Source organism: Mirounga angustirostris, unplaced genomic scaffold (assembly GCF_029215605.1).
Source record: "Mirounga angustirostris isolate CCGP_5_RB_7025 unplaced genomic scaffold, mMirAng1.0.hap1 SCAF_15, whole genome shotgun sequence".
Classification (NCBI taxonomy): Eukaryota; Metazoa; Chordata; class Mammalia; order Carnivora; family Phocidae; genus Mirounga; species Mirounga angustirostris.
In genome coordinates, this window is record NW_026991723.1 from 8,134,639 (window position 1) to 8,144,383 (window position 9,745).

Consider the following 9,745-nt stretch of genomic DNA (forward strand, 5'->3'; position numbering starts at 1 on the left):
TTTTATTTATTTGACAGAGAGAGACACAGCGAGAGAGGGAACACAAGCAGGGGGAGGAGCAGAGGGAGAAGCAGACTCCCCACCTAACAGGGAGCCCAACACAGGGCTCGATCCCAGGACCCTGAGATCATGACCTGAGCTGAAGAGAGAGACTTAACCAACTGAGTCACCCAGGCACCCCCCTCCATTTAAAATATTTTTAAGTATACAGTTGGGGAGCATTAAGTACAATCACAATGTGTGCGATCATCACCACCATCCATCTCCAGCAATTTTTTATTATCCCAAACAGAAACTCTGTGCCCACTAAATAATAACTCTTCACTCTTTCCTCACCTCATCCCTGGTAACCTCTATTCTACTTTCTGTCTCAGTGAATTTGCTATTCTAGGTATCTGTTATAATTAAATCATGTAATATTTGTCTGTGTCTGGCTTATTTCACTTAGCTTGATGTTTTCACGTTTCATCCATGTTGTAGCAGGTGTCAGAATTTTTTTTTTTTTTAACCTACCCTGGTCCCACCTCTCTCCATGTATCAGAATTTTATTTCTTTTAAGTCCCTGCTTTAAATTCTTTGGGCTCTATATCTATAAGGGAATTGCTGGTTCATATTGTAATTCAATGTTTAACTTTTAGAGGAACCACGAAACTTTTCCATCGTGACTACACCATTTTACATTCTCATCAGTAATGTCAGCAAGGTTCCATTTTGTCTACACCCTCACCAACACTTTTTTTTTTTTCTGTTTGTTTTTATAATAACCATCCTGGTGGGCATGAAATGGTATCTCACTGTGGTTTTGATTTGCATTTCTCTAATGGCTAGTGATGTTGAATATCTTTTCATGTGCTTCTTGACAATTTGTATACCTTCTTTGGAGAAATGTCTGTTCAAGTCCTTTGCCCATTTTTGAATTGAGCTGTTTTGTTGTTGTGGACGAGCTACAGAAATTCTTTATATATTCTGGATATTAATCCTTTACCACATATATGGAAGAAAATATTTTCTTCCATTCTTTGGGCTGTCTTTTGACTCTCTTGATGTTGTCCTTTGATGCCCCCAAAGTTTTTAATTTTGATGAAGTCAAATTTACCTATTTTGTTGTTGTTATTGCCTTTGCTTTTGGTTTCATTTGTTCTTTTTTATTTAAAGGATGATCTTATATAACTATCCTCTCTCCACATTGTAGATCCATTAACCTCTTGGACATCTCATCCAAAATGTGTTCTAGGCCTCCTTGAAAAACCGAATTTGTGCTTCTCGTGTCAAAAGAGTATGGCATAGTACAGTGATTAGAGCATGACTCTGAAGTTAGACTGTCTGCGTTTGAAATCTTTCCAGCCTCCCTCTTGTGTGATTTTGGACAGATTCATTCATGTTTCTGTGCCTCACTTTCATCATCTGTAAATTTGAGTTATAACAGTACCTAATTTATAGGGTTGTTGCGAGGATTCAATGAGGCAATAACATTAGTGTCTAGAATATTGTTTATCAGATTGTATGAATCAATGTATATTGGCTGTTATTATTATACCTTAGAAAGCAAGTGGAATTAGGTAGAACTGGTATAAAATACAGCACTAATATATTCTTTACAACCTCATGGAGAAACCTGTCAAAAGTTATATATTTTTTTCCAGATTTTTTTATTGCTCTTTCTTCTATCTTTGACCCTGTGTACCAGAGCTAGCTAACTTGCTTAACTTCAATAAAAACTTTGTCTATAGATGTTTACATAGAGCTTAAAACTTAATACCCCTAAAAAAATCAGAATGAGTAGGCACAGATCTCCTGACACAGAAAATAATAATTCCTCATGCTGTAAAACTGGAAAAAGTTTGACCATTTTTTCTTTTATTTTTAACTTGATCTTAAAAGATGTCAGACAATTTTCGGATCATATTTCTTTAGATAGAGAAGTGAAATATAAGATATATGATTTTATTACCACAAATTAGGATTGAACTCAATTGACAGGTGGTTCTGCTAGATAACTAATTACTGTCAGAACACACGATGGCCCACAATCAACTCCTTCTCAACCAAAATCATTATTTTTTAACAGATGTTTTAATGATGTTTAATTGGTTTATATCTAGTTACTATGTGAAAGGTCAGCTCAAGGTGTTGCCTAGGGGTTAATTTTGCAATTAATTCATCTTAGAGGGTTCACCAGGAGGTTACATTGCTTAAAACTGATAATGCCAATTTTGAAATTTTTCCAGGAAAAAACTATCATAGCCATGCTCTTTCTGAAAGAAGTGTGGGCAGCCATTCTTTTCCCCTGTTTTGTTGGCTCTATTCACTCGTCCTCCTTCAGCTCCTTTGGCTCATCTCTTGTGAAGGTGGGCTGTCTAATTCTTTGGACAAGGATCTTGTTTTGACTCCTCAGTTTTTTTATATCAAGACATGTAATTTTTTTGTTTTTTGGGCAACAGTGAACGTGGGCACTCTAGTCTCTTAAGACAGACTTTAACACAACCATCTGCTGCTCAGAGTTTTTGAAACTCAACAATGTAAATTAATATGCATGGAGGTAGATGTCCAAAACCATTAAGCTAATCCCTTCCTCTAGATAGACTGAACTTTATCTTGGATAAAACTAGGCTATTTATGACTGAAGAACATTATTTTGATCCCTAGTAGAATAACTTTTAATTTAATTACAATTTCTCCAGAATTCTCAACTTCAACCAAAAACTGTTAAGTAGCAGCTATATGAAACTTAATCTGATATATTTTATTGGCATGTTGAGAGCGTTGTCTGTCACACCACTGTATGTTTTTATGAAAATTCAGGGGAGGAATTGATTTTGGTATCTCTGATTTCCATGAATAATTGATACATATTTAATATTCTGTATACTGTGGGCCATTGTCTGGTTGTGTTCATCTCTTTATGTAACAACCTATTAATCAAATAGGGAGGTCTGAGACAGATGGACAGCCCATTTCTAGCAAATATGTAAGACTGGATTGTATCTCTGTACTCATTCTGCCTTTAAGTGGAGAGATGGAATAGCCTATCGATTAAGAGGATAGTCCCTGAAACTGAATGGCTTTGGTTCAATTCCTAGTGCCCAAATTTACTAACTTTGTGACTTTGCATAAATTAATTTCTCAGTTTTTGTGTGTTTCAATTCCCTTATCTGTAGAAAGGAGATAATAGTAGTATCTTTCTCATTGGTTTGTTGTAAGAATTAAATGAGTATCACATAGGGCGCCTGATGGCTCGGTCAGTTAAGCGTCTGTGTGCCTTCGGCTCAGGTCATGATCTCAGGGTCCTGGGATCGAGCCCCACATGGGGCTTCCCGCTCGGTGGGGAGCTTGCTTCTCCCTCTCCCTCTGCTGCTTCCCCTGCTTGTGCTCTCTCTCTCGCTCTGTCTCTCAAATAAATAAATAAAATCTTTTAAAAAATGAGTATCACATATAAAGCGGTTAGAACAGCTTATGATACATAAGATTTTCCATACATAAGTTTCATATTATTTTTGCTCTCTCACCATTGTTGCCAATTCTTTTTTGTTTTTATTTTATCACATTATACACACACACACATAATCGTTATTATTAGAATAGCACTACTTCTGAGAACTCTTTGGTGTAGGTGTCAGAATCACATCTTAGACTGAAGTAAGTAAAAAAAAGACTAACAAAATTTCAAGAATGAACCTGCTTTAGGCATAGCAAGATCCAGGGGCTCAAATAATATTATTGTTTTTCACATTTGACTAATTCTGGTCTATTTTTAATGGAGTCAAAAATCACTTCTTGCCCTTTTATCACAGTTATTCTGTCCTGTGGGTTTATATAGACACAAACTGGATTAAAATAACTTGACCCCGCACTCTTTAACCAGAAGTTCCTCATTAAAAACCACACGAAGGGAAATGAACAAACTAATAAAATCTATTTCTACTAAAGATTTCTTCAAGACATTCAGAACCTTCAGAATGAGATAGTTAAATATGATACTAGTATCTTCAAGTTTTTACTCTTCTAATGAATACTACTTTTATTGGTACACAAATTTGTTTTGCTAAAACGGTAAGCATTATTTTGCCTCCACCATCAGAGAGTTTTCCAGCCTCATAATTTGAAAATTCCTTAACAACCCAGCCTGTGTTTCCAAAGAGAATAATTCTCCCCAGTTAGCAGAGTTCACTTCTGTAACTCTCAAGTCATGTTTGTAGTTAACAGTAATCTGACTACTACATCCATGACCTAAAGACATATAGGCAAGGGGCCAAGATCACTAAATTTCTTCTTCTGTGTCAACTCTGATCAGTTAGTAATGCCTGATTGGCACAGTGTTGAGAAGGATTCTGTGGCTGTATCGGCCAGGTGGGAAGGAGTGCCCTGGTGGATTAGTATGATCTGCCTTGAATCGGGAAGTTATCATATATTTGTCATCTCTGTTTTACACCGTCAGTTCGAAAGAGCTACTGATTATTGTTAAGGAGCCCATGGAGTTCTTATATACCTATGTAAAATAATTCCAAGATGTTCATCATCTGTGTTACATGTAAAAATCTGAAGAGTTAGAAATACTGCAATCTTCTTGATAGAATTATTAGTAATTAGAATTGCCACTTAGAAATTCCACTTTAACACAACTGTTACTATTAAAATGTATTCCCTTTGCTTTCCTATTTAGAAAACAGTTGAATAAAAAATGTTTGCTTTATTCAAAACAATTCAAAACAATTCAAAATAGAAAGTCATTAGCTTTCCCAGATGATTAGAATTTGACACATATGGATATTAAAAAGAAGTTTGGGTAGAGGTAAATAATTATCTCTTTTGAAGATAATTATTAAAAACCAATTCATAACTGGCTTTCAAAATACTGCTTTCAAAATTACATTCTATCTGTAGATACAGATTGGGTGTTCTGATGCAGTTTTAATAAAAATATCAGATAAGATAAACATGGCTATTTCAAAATTTATATTTTAAGTTGTATTCCAGATTAATATGCTTTGACTTTATAAAAATAGTTATGGCCACAGATCCTCAATTTTTAAAGATAATACCACTTACAGATATTTTCACCTAAATTTCCATAATTATTATCAAAATTCCTTTCTCCCCAAATATTTGAAAATAAAAATTTTGTATTGAGTGAACATCCATATACCCAAACTCTAGATTCTATCATTAACATTTTGTTATACTTGCTCTATCACATCTATTTATGTATTTATTTATTTTTTAAGATTTTATTTAATTATTTGACAGGGAGAGAGAGAGGCAGAGGGAGAGGCAGGCTTCCAGCTGAGCAAGGAGCCCAGTTCTGGACTCGATCCCAGGACCCTGAGATCATGACCTGAGCCGAAGGCAGACGCTTAACCAACTGAGCTACGCAGGCGTCCCTGTCACATCTGTTTATCAATCCATTCCTCTATCCATTGATAAATGCACCGTTTTGTTTTTCACACATTTTAAAATCAGCTGTATACATCAGTACATTTCACCCTAAGTACTTTAGCACATATACTATAAAGTTTGATATTTGTTTACTGATTATTTTTCTTTTGGTAAAATTTACATGAAACAGAATGTATAAATCTTATGTGTACCATTTGATGAATTCTGATAAATGCTTCTGTCCATGTAACACAAACCCTATCAAGATAGAGAACATGACTGTCACCCAAGAAAGTTTCTCAGTCTTGTACTGCTCCCCCTCCCCTGCAGAGGCAGCCACTATTCTGACATTTTCCCCCTTGAATTCAAGTTTTGCCTGACTTCTTTTTTTTTTTTTAAGATTTTTATTTATTTATTTGACAGAGAGAGACACAGCGAGAGAGGGAACACAAGCAGGGGGAGTGGGAGAGGGAGAAGCAGGCTCCCTGCAGAGCAGGGAGCCCGATGCGGGACTCGATCCCAGGAGCCTGGGATCATGACCTGAGCTGAAGGCAGTCGCTTAACCAACTGAGCCACCCAGGCGCCCATGCCTGACTTCTATGTAGAATTGCACAGTACGTACTCTTCTGTGTGAAGTCTGTATTACTCAACATAATAGTTCGGAGATTTATCCATGCTGTTTTGAGTATTAGTACTTTGTCCTTTCTTAGCTGGGTTGTAGTCCATTAAACTGATAAGAACAGATACTACACTTGTTCTTAGCCAAAAGGCCGAGAAGCTATGGGTTGTAGTCCATTATGTTAATATATCTCAGTTTGTTTATACATTTTTATTGATCGACACATAGGCTCTTTCAAGTTTCTGGCTATTATAAATAAAGCTGCTGTAAGTATTCTTGTACATAAAATGCCTTTTTAATGGACCAGTATTTTCAATTCTCATGCAGAAATACCTAGGATTGGAAATTCTGGGTCAGAGGATAGATATATGTTGAGTTTTTAAAGAAAATTTTCTGTTTATCTCAGTGATTCTGGAAAATTGGACAATATTCTAGGGTTTGGTAAATCAACTAATGTTTAAAAATACAAAAAACAAATATTCCTTGCTCTATACCTTAAAGTGAACAACTAATCAGTCTGCTGTCATTATTTCAAGATATGCTCATGCCTTTTGCTGATGACATAAATTGACACATTAACTCCATTTGTTCTTAATGAAAGCCCAAATAAAACTCTATCCTTCTCAGAGCTTAATGAAGGTGTTTAATTCTGAAATGGAGTAATTGTGCCTTTTCCCAATCAGCAGAAAATAAATGAATATAATTTTCTCAACATTTTGATATTTGTAACTATTTCTCTGTGGTGTTGAGAGATAACAAAAGAAATTTCCAGAGATGTATATTAATAGGAAAATCTTGAAGCATCCAGTCATGCCTTATCCAAGCATACTGGTGCTTTCATAGGCAGGTTTTCTTCATGGTTATGATTTTTTGGCCTTTTCTAATTATTGAAGTAAATGTATATGAAGTGTATGTATCCACATACAGTGTTATATTAGTTTCAAGTGTACAGTATAATGATTCAAAAATTCTATACATTATTCAGTGCTCATCATGATAAGTGTATTCTTAATCCCCTTTTCTACCCATCCTCCCACCCACCTTCCTTCTGGCAATCACTAGTTTGTTCTCTGTATTTAAGAGTGTGTTTTTTTGTTTGTTTGTTCATCTCTTTTTTCTTCTTTTTTTTGTAAATTTCATATATGAGTGAAATTATATGGTATTTGTCTTTCTCTGCCTGACTTGTTTTACTCAGCTTTTTACACTCTAGGTCCATCTATGTTGCAAATGTCAGGATCTCATTCATTTTTATGGATGAATGATTTATATTTTATATATATAATACACCCCCCCCACATCTTTCTTTTTATTCATCTATCATTGGACAAGGGTTGCTTCCATATTTGGGCTGTTGTAAATAATGCTGCAATAAATATAGGGGTGCATGTATCTTTTTGAATTAGTGTTTTTGTATTCTTATGTGAATACCCAGCAGTGAAATTACTGAATCATACGGTAATTCTGTTTTTTATTTTTTAAGGACTGTCCATACTTTTTTCCACAGTGGATGCAACAGTTTGCATTACCACCAACAGTGCATGAGGGTTCCTTTTTCTCCACATCCTCACCAATACTTGTTATTCCTTGTCATTTTTATTGTTGGCATTCTGACAGGTGTAAGGTGATATCTTATTGTGGTTCTGATTTGCATTTCCCTGATGATGAGTGATGTTGAGCATCTTTTCATGTATCTATTGGCTGTCTGTATGTATACTTTGGAAAAAAATGTCTATTCAGGTCTTCTGCCCATTTTTTAATTGGATTATTTGTAGTTTCTTGGTGTTGAGTTATATAAGTTCTTTATATATTTTGGATATTAACCCCTTTTCAGATTTATCATTTGCAAATATCTTCTCCCATTCTGTAGGTTGCCTTTTTGTTTTATTGAAGGTTTCCTTCACTGTGCAAAAGCTTTTTATTTTGGTGTAGTCCCAATAGTTCATTTTTGCTTTTGTTTCCCTTGCCAAAGGAGACATACCAGAAAAAAGTTGCTGTGTCGATGTCAGAGAAATTACTACCTATACTCTCTTATCAGTTTTATGGTTTCAGGTCTCACATTTAGGTCTTTAATCCATTTTGAGTTTATTTTTGCATATAGTGTAAGAAAGTAGTCCAGTTTCATTCTTTTGCATGCAGCTGTCCAGTTTTCCCAACCCAGTTTGTTAAAGAGACTGTCTTTCCCCCCATTGTATATTCTTGCCTCCTTTGTCATAGATTAATTGACCATATAATCATGGGTTTATTTCTGTATTCTCTCCTATGTTCCATTGATCTATGTGTCTATTTTTGTGCCAGGGTATATGTTGAGTTTTATAAGAAACGGCCAGACCGTTTCTATAGAGATTATACTGTTTTGCATTCCAACCAATGATGCAGGAGAGTTCCAGTGCTTGACATGCTCACCACTAGTGTTATCAGCCTTCTTTTTTTTTTATTATGTTATGTTACTCAACATACATTACATCATTAGTGTTTGATGTAGAGTTCCATGATTCATTGTTTGTGTATAACACCCAGTGCTCCATTCAGTGTGTGCCCTCTTTAATACCCATCACCCGGCTAACCCATCCCCTCACCCCCCGCCCCTCTAGAACCCTCAGTTTGTTTCTCAGAGTCCATAGTCTCTCATGGTTTGTCTCTCCCTCTGAATTCCCCCCTTCATTTTTCCTTTTCTACTATCTTCTTTATTTTTAAACATACAATGTATTATTTGTTTCAGAGGTACAGGTCTCTGATTCAACAGTCTTACACAGTTCACAATGCTCACCATAGCACATACCCTCCCCAATGTCTATAACCCAGCCACCCCATCCCTCCCACCCCCCACCACTCCAGCAACCCTCAGTTTGTTTCCTGAGATTAAGAATTCCTCATATCAGTGAGATCATATGATACATGTCTTTCTCTGATTGACTTATTTTGCTCAGCATAACACCCTCCAGTTCTATCCACGTCATTGCAAATGGCAAGATCTCATTCCTTTTGATGGATGCATAATATTCCATGTATATATATACACCACATCTTCTTTATACATTCATCTGTCGATGGACATCTTGGTTCTTTCCATAATTTGGCTATTGTGGACATTGCTGCTATAAACATCGGGGTGCACATACCCCTTCGGATCACTACATTTGTATCTTTGGGGTAAATACCCAGTAGTGCAATTGCTGGGTCGTATGGTAGCTCTATTTTCAACTTTTTGAGGAACCTCTATACTGTTTTCTAGAGTGGCTGCACCAGCTTGCATTCCCACCAACAGTGTAGGAGGGTTCCCCTTTCTCCGCATCCCCGCCAACATCTGTCGTTTCCTGACTTGTTAATTTTAGCCATCTGACTGGTGTGAGGTGGTATCTCACTGAGGTTTTTTTTTTTTTTTTTTTTTTTTTTTTTTTAAAGATTTTATTTATTTATTTGAGAGAGAGAGAATGAGAGACAGAGAGCATGAGAGGGAGGAGGTCAGAGGGAGAAGCAGACTCCCCGCCGAGCAGGGAGCCCGATGTGGGACTCGATCCTGGGACTCCAGGATCATGACCTGAGCCGAAGGCAGTCGCTTAACCAACTGAGCCACCCAGGCGCCCTCACTGAGGTTTTGATTTGGATTTCCCTGATGCTGAGCGATGTGGAGCACTTTTTCATGTGTCTGTTAGCCATTTGGATGTCTTCTTTAGAAAAATGTCTGTTCATGTCTTCTGCCCATTTCTTGATTGGATCATTTGTTCTTTGGGTGTTGAGTTTGATACGTTCCTT

At 36.3% G+C, this 9,745-nt stretch overlaps 1 pseudogene; it reads right to left on the reverse strand.

The window, feature by feature from the left end:
• Positions 1-6,026: 6,026 nt before the first annotated feature.
• On the reverse strand, positions 6,027-6,155 carry LOC123850358 (U2 spliceosomal RNA; annotated as a pseudogene).
• Between the last annotated feature and the right edge of the window lie 3,590 nt (positions 6,156-9,745).